This window comes from Aptenodytes forsteri, unplaced genomic scaffold (genome assembly GCF_000699145.1).
Source record: "Aptenodytes forsteri isolate BGI_AS27 unplaced genomic scaffold, ASM69914v1 Scaffold241, whole genome shotgun sequence".
Lineage (NCBI taxonomy): Eukaryota > Metazoa > Chordata > Aves > Sphenisciformes > Spheniscidae > Aptenodytes > Aptenodytes forsteri.
In genome coordinates, this window is record NW_008795252.1 from 3838164 (window position 1) to 3850828 (window position 12665).

General features: G+C 41.8%; 1 protein-coding gene across 2 annotated transcripts in view; it reads right to left on the reverse strand.

Moving 5' to 3' along the window:
• The window catches only part of EPS8 (epidermal growth factor receptor pathway substrate 8), a 144472-nt gene that overhangs the window by 96432 nt on the left and 35375 nt on the right, over positions 1-12665 (reverse strand). The window lies entirely within an intron of this gene.

The following is a 12665-nucleotide window of genomic DNA, read 5'->3' on the forward strand; positions in this document are numbered from 1 at the left end:
TAAAATGAGACACTGCTTTTCTAAATGGTCACATGGTAGAAAGGCTTTTTCCCCACTTTGTTTTGTTTTTAAGAAGACAAGTAATAATTATAAATAAGTAGAAAGAGTTCTGGTCTGAATTTCTTTGGACATCCTCTTCTCTGAACAAGAGTAAGAAGCATGAGAAACAATTTAGCAGCTGTAGAAGAAATATTCCACTTTTTTAAAGTACACAAAAAGGATTTGTATGAACTGTAAGAAAAATTCATTTACACAAGAAGGAAAAGTCAACAGCTTTATTTAAATGAGAAAAGCAACCGGACAAGAAATAAGAAAAAATGAGCCCATCTTTGCAATACACAACCATAATGATTCCTGTGTTTGATCCATTTGCTTTAATATTTTGCATCTGTTAGCAGCCAACCCTCCATGGTTGACCACAACATAAAGCAGGTGATCTTTGTGCTCCTTCACTAAGAATTTTAGACAGAGAAAGTCCCTTCGTCACCCCGCAGAGGGATCAGCGTGAAAACTGAAGTAAGAATGATGCCCTTCCTCTTTAAAAACTGAAACCTTCAACTGGTGCTTGCAGTTCAACATTATAAAACCGTACAGGTGTATCAATGTCTTGCCAGTATCCTGAATTTTACTATTCCTTTTCACAGAAGGAATTTACATTTCCTTATTTGCTATACAGAACATATTTTTCTGCACTTCACCTCTGTTATAGGAATTATTAGTTGCAACCAGCTGCACCTTCCTCTAAACAGGCATGTGCCAAAGTTCACGGGTTCCTGAAGCTCTCTGGGGAACACATAACCCTACTCAACACAATTTGACAGGAACATATAAATACAGTGTAAGCTGTCAGCTGAATCAAATCCCTATTTATCAGCAATTAAGCCTACGAAGAAAGTAGCATAGGAGTCTCCTCTTTGCCCGAAATGCTATTTAGCCACAGAAGACAAAACATAGATGCAGCCCTGTGTTAAGGCGAGCATGTGTTGCATGACCTGTGTAAGAGCTACAATACGTTAGCAAGGGCTCTTGATTAAGCTGCAGAAAGGACACCGACAGGGATGAAATCGGATGGATATTAGGAGCTTGATAATAAGTACAATGCCTTGCCACATACCCAGCTTCAAACAGAGCGGCCTGTGCCACAAAAGCCAGTATTGCAGGTTTGCCTTGACCTAACTGTAGAGCAACTGAGGAGTGAAATGTAAATTACGCCAGCAGGAAAGTGGCTATTCTTTGAAATCACAGAGTATGATTCAGCCACCCACGCCCTCTCTTACTGAGTAGTACACGCGTTTTGAGTGAGCAATTGCAAAGAGGAGACCAACAGCAAGTGGCTCAACGCCGACAAGCGTGCGTTCCTCTCCTTAAAAAGAAAACAACAGATAATTCCTAAGGCAGCTACCTAGCTACTTAAGATGTACTGCCCACAAATACAAGAAAGCAGATGGTAGGTATAGAGCAAAGGGACACGGTTTTGCGTCTCTCTAAAAAACACATACGCACCATCACAAGGGCAAACAGCTACAGCTCAATACTTAGCTGGCTGTTGAGGATTTCAGTGAAGTGGCAATCTGCAGTGGCTTTTCTGCACACCCAAAACAGTCACCCCACCAAAAAAGTAAATTTCATATGGCCCAGTGAAATTTCACATGGTACAACTTTATCACAGTAGCGTTTCACTATGGAGGAGATGAAAGTAAATTGGCTCCAGGTAAATAAATTTGGTAATTAAGTATCCAAAATGTACTTTATTTTGGATACTTACATTTGGAAGTTGCTACTACATGACAGATGCTATGTGGTTACACAGTATCCTACTATGACGGTGCTTTTAGGGAATACTGTCTGTGAATAAATAGCACAGAGCAGCCTTTTACTTTTCCCTTTAAACGAATCTTCCCAAATGCAGTAGATAACAGTAAGAAATTCTGCATGGCTTACAGTGGGCTGTATTCCACCTCACTTACTGAAACTCAAAAAAGGTAAACTCCCCCACTTACAACCTAGGCTGCATCAAGAAGAAATCTTGTCGGTAAAGATATTGGCAACAATATATTACAGTAAACATTTTCATAGTTTTACATTTTCTATACATCAACAGATCTTTCATATAGAATTTCTAAATAAATAAATAAAATGAAAGAAATTTCCATCTCCAAATGATAGCAAAGAGTATTTCAGCTTCTGCTATAATAGCTACAATATAAACTGAGGAACTGTACTAATGCCGACATAGGACTACCTACTAAGATGCACTACATGAAAATTGGGTTGCTAGCAATTTCAAAATGTTTTGCCATCTATCACATCCTTATTGGCTCAACCATTACACTTTCAGACCTTCACCAAAAACTGCAGTGAATAGCAGAGATTACAAAACTCCTCAGTCAGCGCTGTCTGTTCCTTACCCCATTCCCAGCTCTGCATTTCCAGGAACAAGATATCTGTGCACACCTGATAAAAATTAAACCAGATACTAGAATGTTACTCGCAACGACTCATGAAAATACAAATCAGAAAAAAATTAACATTTTACACAGCACTAATCATACTGCTCAAGCTATGAATTTCTCTCAGCAATATAAACATTAAACCTGTATTCAAGTCAGAGATATTCACAAAATATATTATTTATCTAGTTTCAACTGAGAAACTAAAGACACAGAGTACCCAAACACCAATCAGCTTTTCTGCTTAAAGCATACTGTGGTGCCAAAAAGCTGATTTTTTTTAAAACAGTTGTAAAAGCCAAAGGAAAAGAACCTGGTTTGAAAATTTAATCTTTTCATCCTTAGCGATCAGTGCAGTCTAAACAAGGTATTGAGAATTTCATTCATAATACTCTTAGATATCGATGCTGCCTCTTCAAGTATCCACACAGTGGTGGGCTTGGCATACCCTGCCTGTTCATACTGATCCTGGAGAAGGACGCAGGAGCCGAGGGGGCTGATGCTGCACACAGACACCCCCTGAGCTTCTTCATGGAGATGTCGCACCGCACGGCTCCTCCTGACCGGGGAAGCCCATCCCTTTCAGTCTGCTCTTCACGTTCACCTCCATTTCTCTACGTGGAAAGGGAAAGAAGAGTTTTCCTCTTTCCTCTCCTGCCAAATCCCTCCGTTCAGGCCCAACTTGTGAAGTTTGAAAAGTTGAAATCAGAACCCAGGAGTTTTCAGAGTTCTGAGTGCTCTCAGTGAGGAGGGACACGTTCATCTACGGGTTTGCAGAACAAGGCTTCTCACATGCTCACTGGTGCACAGCTTTTACTGCTTGTTAGGTTAAACGGTGAAGGACCGAATACTTACTCTGTGTCTCCAGCTAATTTACAGATACTGCATGTTTATAATCCAATGTCCCAAGTGGGCGTTCAAATGAGTGCCAGGTCTTAATAACTGTATTTTAACTCTATTAAGTATTCTAAAGGAAGATAACAAGACACTGTCAGCTGTTAAGCAATGGCATTCCCCTACGAAGTTCCCTGATTAAACACAAGTAGGAAAAACAACGCACTGTACGGAAAAAAAGAGCGTGTATTGACTCCTCCTGTCAGCCGTATTTTCTTAACAGAAGCCAACATCAATCAATCTCTTCACTCAATGTGCAATTCTCACCATCTCCATGTGGAACACATTAATGAGTCTCCATCAAAAAAAAGAAATAATCTGTATTTATCAGGTACACAGCAATAACAGGCTCTGGTATACACAGTGCTGCTTTCTATACGTTAAAGAAAAGCTAAGAGGTTCTTCTCTTACCATATGACAACGCACACTTCATTTCAAAGACACTGTACTAGCTTCAACAGACATAAAATACAAGTTCACAAAGCCAGTCTGGGTGCTCTCTTTTGCTGTTGGGGTTTTTTTTTCCCCCCTTCTCTATGCTTCTGCTAGCACTGAATTTAGTGCTGGCTTGGCACTGCACTAGGAATGCAGCAGCGGTGCAGCTGCACTGTTGAGCAGTGATGCTTGCAGACTGCAACAGCAAAAGTGAGAACGGAGAAGGTTATAGCAGAGAAACACTGACGGACTTCACCCACTGCATGAGGTCTCCTGCTGCCACAGGCAATGCGGTCTGCCAAGACAACGTTTATCTGACCACCGACAAAGGTTAGTCTCTGCGGTTGGAGACCACGACCGAGTCTAGAGATAAAATACAGCCCTCCAACACAAAAATAAGAGTTTTGCGGTGGCAAAGGAGGCTGTATCACTGTTCTGCTCTTCCAAGGAAGATTTTCTTTCCTAAAGTGAAATGATATAATGAAAATCACATACTTGGGTAAACATGTAGTACTCTGGTGAATAAGCTTCTGCTGGTAAGAAATGCTTTTCCACAGAGCTATACACACATCCCAGCACAAGCCCAGTCTTCCCCACAAAAGTCTTGGTGAGGAACAAACTGGGGAGAAGGAAAACATGAGAAGTTACCTGTGGATAAGACCAGCAGACTGCAGGCCGTGAATCAGCTGGTTTCCATATCCAGTATGTAATTTACGGACATCATTATGGACCGAAGCTTTCACGTAAAATTATGAGAACCATTAATGCAGTCAGCAAATGACCATTTGTTGCTCTCAAATGTTGCCTTAAATGCAGTTTGCAAAATAGCCTCAGACGACACATTTTAACCTCCTCTAGTTACAAATGAAAATAAGAAATGATGCATGTGTACTGGGGCAAAAAAAAAAAGCTGTGCCGTCTCCTTTTGCTGATTTGAATAAGCCATGTCTTTTCCTCTTCAGCTCATCCTCTGAAGAACATTAATCTGCCCCAATGCTACAATCAAAAAAATGTAAAGAGCTGGTGATGAGGTTTATCAAAGGGTCAGGATTAAAAACCAAGCAGCAAGCACTGCATAGGGTTTCTACAAAGCTTACTACAGGTCATCTTCTCATTTCAGCCTACATCTGATCACCTATCTGCATGTCAGTGCAGAAGTACTGCTTGTAGCCACTCTCCTCTCCTATCGGCGGGGGGAAAAAAGGCTCACAAAATATATTATTTATCTAGTTTCAACTGAGAAACTAAAGACACAGAGTACCCAAACACCAATCAGCTTTTCTGCTTAAAGCATACCGTGGTGCCAAAAAGCTGATTTTTTTAAAACAGTTGTAAAAGCCAAAGGAAAAGAACCTGGTTTGAAAATTTAATCTTTTCATCCTTAGCGATCAGTGCAGTCTAAACAAGGTATTGAGAATTTCATTCATAATACTCTTAGATATCGATGCTGCCTCTTCAAGTATCCACACAGTGGTGGGCTTGGCATACCCTGCCTGTTCATACTGATCCTGGAGAAGGACGCAGGAGCCGAGGGGGCTGATGCTGCACACAGACACCCCCTGAGCTTCTTCATGGAGATGTCGCACCGCACGGCTCCTCCTGACCGGGAAGTCTGCTCTTCACGTTCACATCCATTTCTCTACGTGGAAAGGGAAAGAAGAGTTTTCCTCTTTCCTCTCCTGCCAAATCCCTCCGTTCAGGCCCAACTTGTGAAGTTTGAAAAGTTGAAATCAGAACCCAGGAGTTTTCAGAGTTCTGAGTGCTCTCAGTGAGGAGGGACACGTTCATCTACGGGTTTGCAGAACAAGGCTTCTCACATGCTCACTGGTGCACAGCTTTTACTGCTTGTTAGGTTAAACGGTGAAGGACCGAATACTTACTCTGTGTCTCCAGCTAATTTACAGATACTGCATGTTTATAATCCAATGTCCCAAGTGGGCGTTCAAATGAGTGCCAGGTCTTAATAACTGTATTTTAACTCTATTAAGTATTCTAAAGGAAGATAACAAGACACTGTCAGCTGTTAAGCAATGGCATTCCCCTACGAAGTTCCCTGATTAAACACAAGTAGGAAAAACAACGCACTGTACGGAAAAAAAGAGCGTGTATTGACTCCTCCTGTCAGCCGTATTTTCTTAACAGAAGCCAACATCAATCAATCTCTTCACTCAATGTGCAATTCTCACCATCTCCATGTGGAACACATTAATGAGTCTCCATCAAAAAAAAGAAATAATCTGTATTTATCAGGTACACAGCAATAACAGGCTCTGGTATACACAGTGCTGCTTTCTATACGTTAAAGAAAAGCTAAGAGGTTCTTCTCTTACCATATGACAACGCACACTTCATTTCAAAGACACTGTACTAGCTTCAACAGACATAAAATACAAGTTCACAAAGCCAGTCTGGGTGCTCTCTTTTGCTGTTGGGGTTTTTTTTTCCCCCCTTCTCTATGCTTCTGCTAGCACTGAATTTAGTGCTGGCTTGGCACTGCACTAGGAATGCAGCAGCGGTGCAGCTGCACTGTTGAGCAGTGATGCTTGCAGACTGCAACAGCAAAAGTGAGAACGGAGAAGGTTATAGCAGAGAAACACTGACGGACTTCACCCACTGCATGAGGTCTCCTGCTGCCGCAGGCAATGCGGTCTGCCAAGACAACGTTTATCTGACCACCGACAAAGGTTAGTCTCTGCGGTTGGAGACCACGACCGAGTCTAGAGATAAAATACAGCCCTCCAACACAAAAATAAGAGTTTTGCGGTGGCAAAGGAGGCTGTATCACTGTTCTGCTCTTCCAAGGAAGATTTTCTTTCCTAAAGTGAAATGATATAATGAAAATCACATACTTGGGTAAACATGTAGTACTCTGGTGAATAAGCTTCTGCTGGTAAGAAATGCTTTTCCACAGAGCTATACACACATCCCAGCACAAGCCCAGTCTTCCCCACAAAAGTCTTGGTGAGGAACAAACTGGGGAGAAGGAAAACATGAGAAGTTACCTGTGGATAAGACCAGCAGACTGCAGGCCGTGAATCAGCTGGTTTCCATATCCAGTATGTAATTTACGGACATCATTATGGACCGAAGCTTTCACGTAAAATTATGAGAACCATTAATGCAGTCAGCAAATGACCATTTGTTGCTCTCAAATGTTGCCTTAAATGCAGTTTGCAAAATAGCCTCAGACGACACATTTTAACCTCCTCTAGTTACAAATGAAAATAAGAAATGATGCATGTGTACTGGGGCAAAAAAAAAAAGCTGTGCCGTCTCCTTTTGCTGATTTGAATAAGCCATGTCTTTTCCTCTTCAGCTCATCCTCTGAAGAACATTAATCTGCCCCAATGCTACAATCAAAAAAATGTAAAGAGCTGGTGATGAGGTTTATCAAAGGGTCAGGATTAAAAACCAAGCAGCAAGCACTGCATAGGGTTTCTACAAAGCTTACTACAGGTCATCTTCTCATTTCAGCCTACATCTGATCACCTATCTGCATGTCAGTGCAGAAGTACTGCTTGTAGCCACTCTCCTCTCCTATCGGCGGGCTAAATCATGGCTCTACAGATGAAACTGCAAGGGTATCCCAGAGCCCATCCAAGCACACTTCATTTTGATTTTTTCTCTTCTTTTTGGCAAACAGCACCCAGATACCGCTCTGGTGTAATCAGGTCTCCTGACAATGTGAAACTCGCACTTTAAAGACTCCACTGACAGATGGATTCAATTTAAAGCATGACTATGAACAGCTGCTGCTGATCACCAGCTTGCAAAGTGAACTCATTCATCACAAAATATTTCAAAAGACTGAACTGAAATGGAACAAATGAATTTGAAAAAGTACAGGAGGTGCGGTGTTAGCCTTGGAGAATGTGTCAGATGTAAAAAGCACAGCTATGGTACTGCTATTAATTTATTTCTGTAAATGCTGGCTCCACTCTATTAGCAGCATTCTCCAGATTCTCAAAAATCCAGGAGGGGAGCCTGAATAAGGTATTAGAAGATGTAATTAAATACTCCTTACTGAAGGTGATTTTAACTAAGTGAGCCTCTAAAGGGAGCTGACAGGATGCTTAAATTGTGCTGGGGAAAACTTCAAGATGACAAGCCTCAGAAAACTGCTGGAGGGAGAAGAGGTTATTTCCCCAACTGCTCTAACTCAGCAAGAAGTCCCATCAGCCGTGCAAGGGGGCCACGCACTCTGCCTTCGCCACCTTCACTTTAAATACTGCGAGGGGCCTTACTGCTTTTAAAATGTTTTCATCTTCCTCTTTGATCCCTCAGTACGGCTGCAGTCAAGAACATGACAACCTTCAAAGTACATAGCCTCACAAATGAAACCACCAGTTGATGGTCTCTGAAGAGATGGGGAGCTGACACAGAACTGAGTAATTCACACTTTTTTTTTTTTTTTTTAAGTTCAGGAATTATGCAGCAAAAGTAGACATTTTAAACTTCGCTGTATTTGTCATGGCCACTGGATCATCTCTGAGTGACTCAGTTTTTCCCACAATACCTTCTACAAGTTATGTACGGGGCAGCTTCACAGACGTTGGGAACAAGGGTAATATGCAAGGAAGAAAATTCTCCGCGAGTTGCCTCAGGTGGTAATTCATTGTTGCCAACCCTTGCTAGGGTTTTCTAGCAGGGAGGAAACAAATAAAGTTTCCAAGACTTTCTTGAAGGCAATTCTTTACCTAGAAGTGATAGTTATTACATCTTCAGACAACTGTACCATCAAACTATACTTATACCAGTGCGACTTCATGAAGAAAGCATGTAAGTCTCATGTGGAATATTCATACATATATTCTAGTTTTCACAGTCACTTTTGTATCAATATGCAGTTGTTACATCAGATTTTCTTATCTTAGTATGAAAAACACACTCATCTATTTTAAGCTGCAGTAAATTTAATAATTTGTTGTAATATTTATTGATAGATGGAGAGTAAAAATAAACAATACTAACCTATACTAGGACGGTCCCCAGGTTTTTTCCACAGTATAGAAAATGTAGTCTTTGAAACAGGGAGGGGGGGAAGCCCTCTCAGATAACAGCATTTCCCTCTTTCCTTCTATAGAGTACCTTTGTCAGTCTACTTCTCTACCCTTCCTCAAGCCCAGGTAACAAGACAAAGCTCAGGTGTCATAAGCTTGCGCAAATAAGGCGTACCAGCTACCCTGCAACTCCCCTTCCATGGAAGGGAAAAAAGCTACCGCTTTGCCATCACCCAGTCTCCTGCTACCTGGTACGAAAGCAATGCGAGGAAGCGATCAGTAGATTAACACCATGTCAATAACTAGCTCTAAGACAACAGTTCTGTTAGTTAGCTCATTTTGGGGAGCAGCCGACCATTGCCAGGATACATGCTCTGATGCGGGGGTGAAAAGCCGTGTGCTCAGCAGCATTGTTTTATACACAAGAACCAAGGCACACGCGCACTCTGGCTCACACACCCTCCGCAAAGGTTATTCATCACCACAGCAACCTCTCAAAACAAAGGTGGAAGCCAATTCAAACAGCCCTGTTCCTCTGATGACAGAGGATGAAGGGTGCTCTCTGCCTGCACCCTACAGGGGGCTTGTTTGCTTGGGTTTGTTTTTATGTCATTGGATCTCATTTACTAATTTAACTTTCAGCAGCCCAGCATGCATGCCCAGAGCAGAGAACGGCCGTACCTACGCATTAAACGAAAAAATTCTTCTATAGCCCTGGTTAAAAGGACAGAGAAGAATTCCTTCTTGCCACATGGCTGAGCAAATGCCACACTCTTATTGCATGTACCCACCGTCACCCCACCTTCCCCGCACCCTCCCCTACGTACCAGGAATAGCTGCTGTAAAATAAACACCCCACCTAAAACCAAGAAAAACCCCAACCTGTTTGACTACCATTTCTTCCTTCCCTCACCGTTCCTTTTCTTCACATCCTCTTTCACTCCACGGGAGCGTAATGATTTTGGATACGTTAAGAAAATCTGACCGAGACAGTAAAATAATCGTAAACTCAGCACAAACAGAAAGCAGAGTGTCTCTTCTCTCCCCAAATCTGGAAAGAACAAACCCTAACGCTTCCCCGAATCACTTGAGGAAAGAGATTATGATCATTTCTAAACCTTTTCAAGCCAGGAGGAAAAAACCACTGTCTGTAACGACAAGCTGTCAACACTCGGCGAGCAACATGGCTCTCATTTGTGACACTGATCCTTCGCCTGCAGAGCGGAGCATGTGGGCATCAGCAGCCACACCCCAGGCAACGACAATACCCAAAATGCCCAGATTTCTCTATTTCTCGAAAAGCAAATCCCCCACCTGAGCAGCCAGGTCTTGATGTGAGAATGCCCTCCCTATCTTCAGGATTTAAAAGATAGGGTAACCATGTGTTTTGAAATACAGGATTAAAAAAACCTAGGAATTTTATTTTTTAAATGGAAAACACAGGTGACTGGAGCAGATAACACAAAGTCTCAAAGGTTAAGTTCCATTTACTCCCATCGAGAAACAGGTTAAATTTTGCTGTAGTGAAACCACCAAAAATACCCGTCTAGCTTCAGTGATTCCATGAATCTAAGCAAAACGTATGCTAAAAAGAGTGGTTTGATTTATACCAACTGCTTAAGCTAACATTTTTCTTAAGTTTCAAAATAATCATTGATACCTGGCCATTAATCATTTGCAGGCTTATGACGGTTTGCAATTTCTATCAGTGTGTTTCAGCATCCCAGCAACATAAACAAACATCTGAGGCAGGAGGTTCATTTACCCGATTCTGATATATTTGTATTAGCCAATCACTTTGGTGTAATACTGCTCTGACACCAAAGGATGCCTATAATTAAGAAGAACTAGGAATGCAACAAAAAGAAAAGGATCAATTAAAAAAAAAAAAAAGAAATTTGTAGGTAGCAAAAAGCAATACAGCAGGATTGAAAGCGAAGTGCAAAACACTGTCTAACCCCAAGTGCAGGACACTCTCCACGTACGCTGCACTTGAAGCTCTATGCTCTATCACTAGAGTGCTCTCAGAAATAGGAAAAAAACCTGCATTTGAGCTCACGCACATTTCTTAAGTGCAGCCATAGGCAAACCCATCAAATTGGATGTATTCATAGCACAAGGTGGTTTACGTCATGGTGTAATCACTACTTGACGTGATAAGCAGGCGTTGGCTGACTCAATCTTTATTTGTGCAGTGAGTTTTCAACGTACCTTCCTGATGATCTTGGGTTTTGAAAGAAGTCTCTCCACATGGAGATGCTTTCCCACCCACGCTACATGGGAGCAAAGGTTTTTGCCTTCTCCCCCATGCTGGCATTCAAGCTTGTGAGTCAGACTGGGACCACAGATACGACAGACAGCAGCTAGTCTTAAGTTTGGGACCTTCCTGACCAAGACATAGACATGCTTCCACTGTAAGAGAATACTTTTATCTACATGAAATGATTAGGCTTCTAGAAAATCTGTGGTTTCTAAGTATTTTCAATTATTAGAAGTTACTGGTGAAAAAAAGTGCACCTTCCCAAGCGATAACGATTTTAAATAAAAAAACATCGCTTCAATTACTACCTTGCTTCCTCTATTTCTACGCACCCAGAAAATCAATTGCAACAATTTTAAAACCTTTCTCCTCCAAAGCTGCTGGAGTTAGCACTAAAGTTGTTATATTATTTAAGTGCTGGGGTTCAGAGTTCTCGAGCAGTATAAAGGAACTGCGTCTACCTTCAGCAGTTCCCAAGATAGCAGCTGTTACGCTTGAACTGAAGCGGGAAAAGCAGCGGTAATGAGAATGAGGGGAACTTAAGGACAGGTATCTTCCAACTTGCAAAAATACAATGCATACTTGACAATAGCACCAAATTTGTTTTTCCAAACTTTCCGTTAATTAAAACCTACTTGTTTTAGCCTGGCTTAATAGACTACTGGACCTTGAAATAATGCACTTGAGTTCCTTGTTCTGCCTTTGCCTCCTCCAGCATAAAGCCAGAATTACTCTCATAATTTTTCAGGCCAGAGTAATTTTCCAACTCCACTGCTAATCAAGTTAGCACGTACAGCTCAGTATGGCACTGACCTCCAGGTTTTTGTCCAAATATTCTAACGAGCACTCCTAACAACATGGTAAAAACCTGAAAGAGTCGGACAAGAGCCTGGGACGTGTATTGCCCTTCCCGCACCCATCCTTACAGGGGGCTCCTTCTACCTTCTCAAGAAGATAACTTCAAGTGGTTCTGCTTAAAGAACCAATCTTCAACTCTGATATTCATAGGAAGATTCAGTATCTGATGCTGAGCTGTATCGTGCCAATGCTTTAATGGGACTCCATCCATGTACGGAGGGGCTACTTCCCCCAGGTTTCACAAAAGATGTTTAAATGATTAGCAATAGCTAAAGGCACATATGTTGTTTTTAATAGCGAACGTGTGCTCTGCAGACCAGGCTGCATCTCATCAATAATTCCTTGGTGCAACACTCCTGGGAAGACAGCAGTCAGCCCAGCATGACAGTGTCTTAAATAAAGCAGGGTGTTACAAGGTGCAAGGCAGCACTCCACACATTTGCTGTCAAAGAATCACAGCATTTCAGCTGCTGGAAGAAGCAGATTGCCGTTGTTTTATCAAGAAAAATCACAGATGGGAGAAACTGACTGGAAACCACCTTCCCCTTAAAAAAATAAATTGCTAGCTATTATCTTTTGCAGAGAGAGTATGTCTAGTATTCAACTGAAGACAGGATCACGCTTCAGAGGTCAAAGCAAGCACACTCTTTTCTTTACAAAGCATCTTCAAAAGGAAGCTGGGGATGAAGTTTGTCTGTGCACAGACACACAGATTTAAACGGGGGGGGGGGGGGAAAAAAAAAACCACGCACTCCTTTCCAAAAGAGA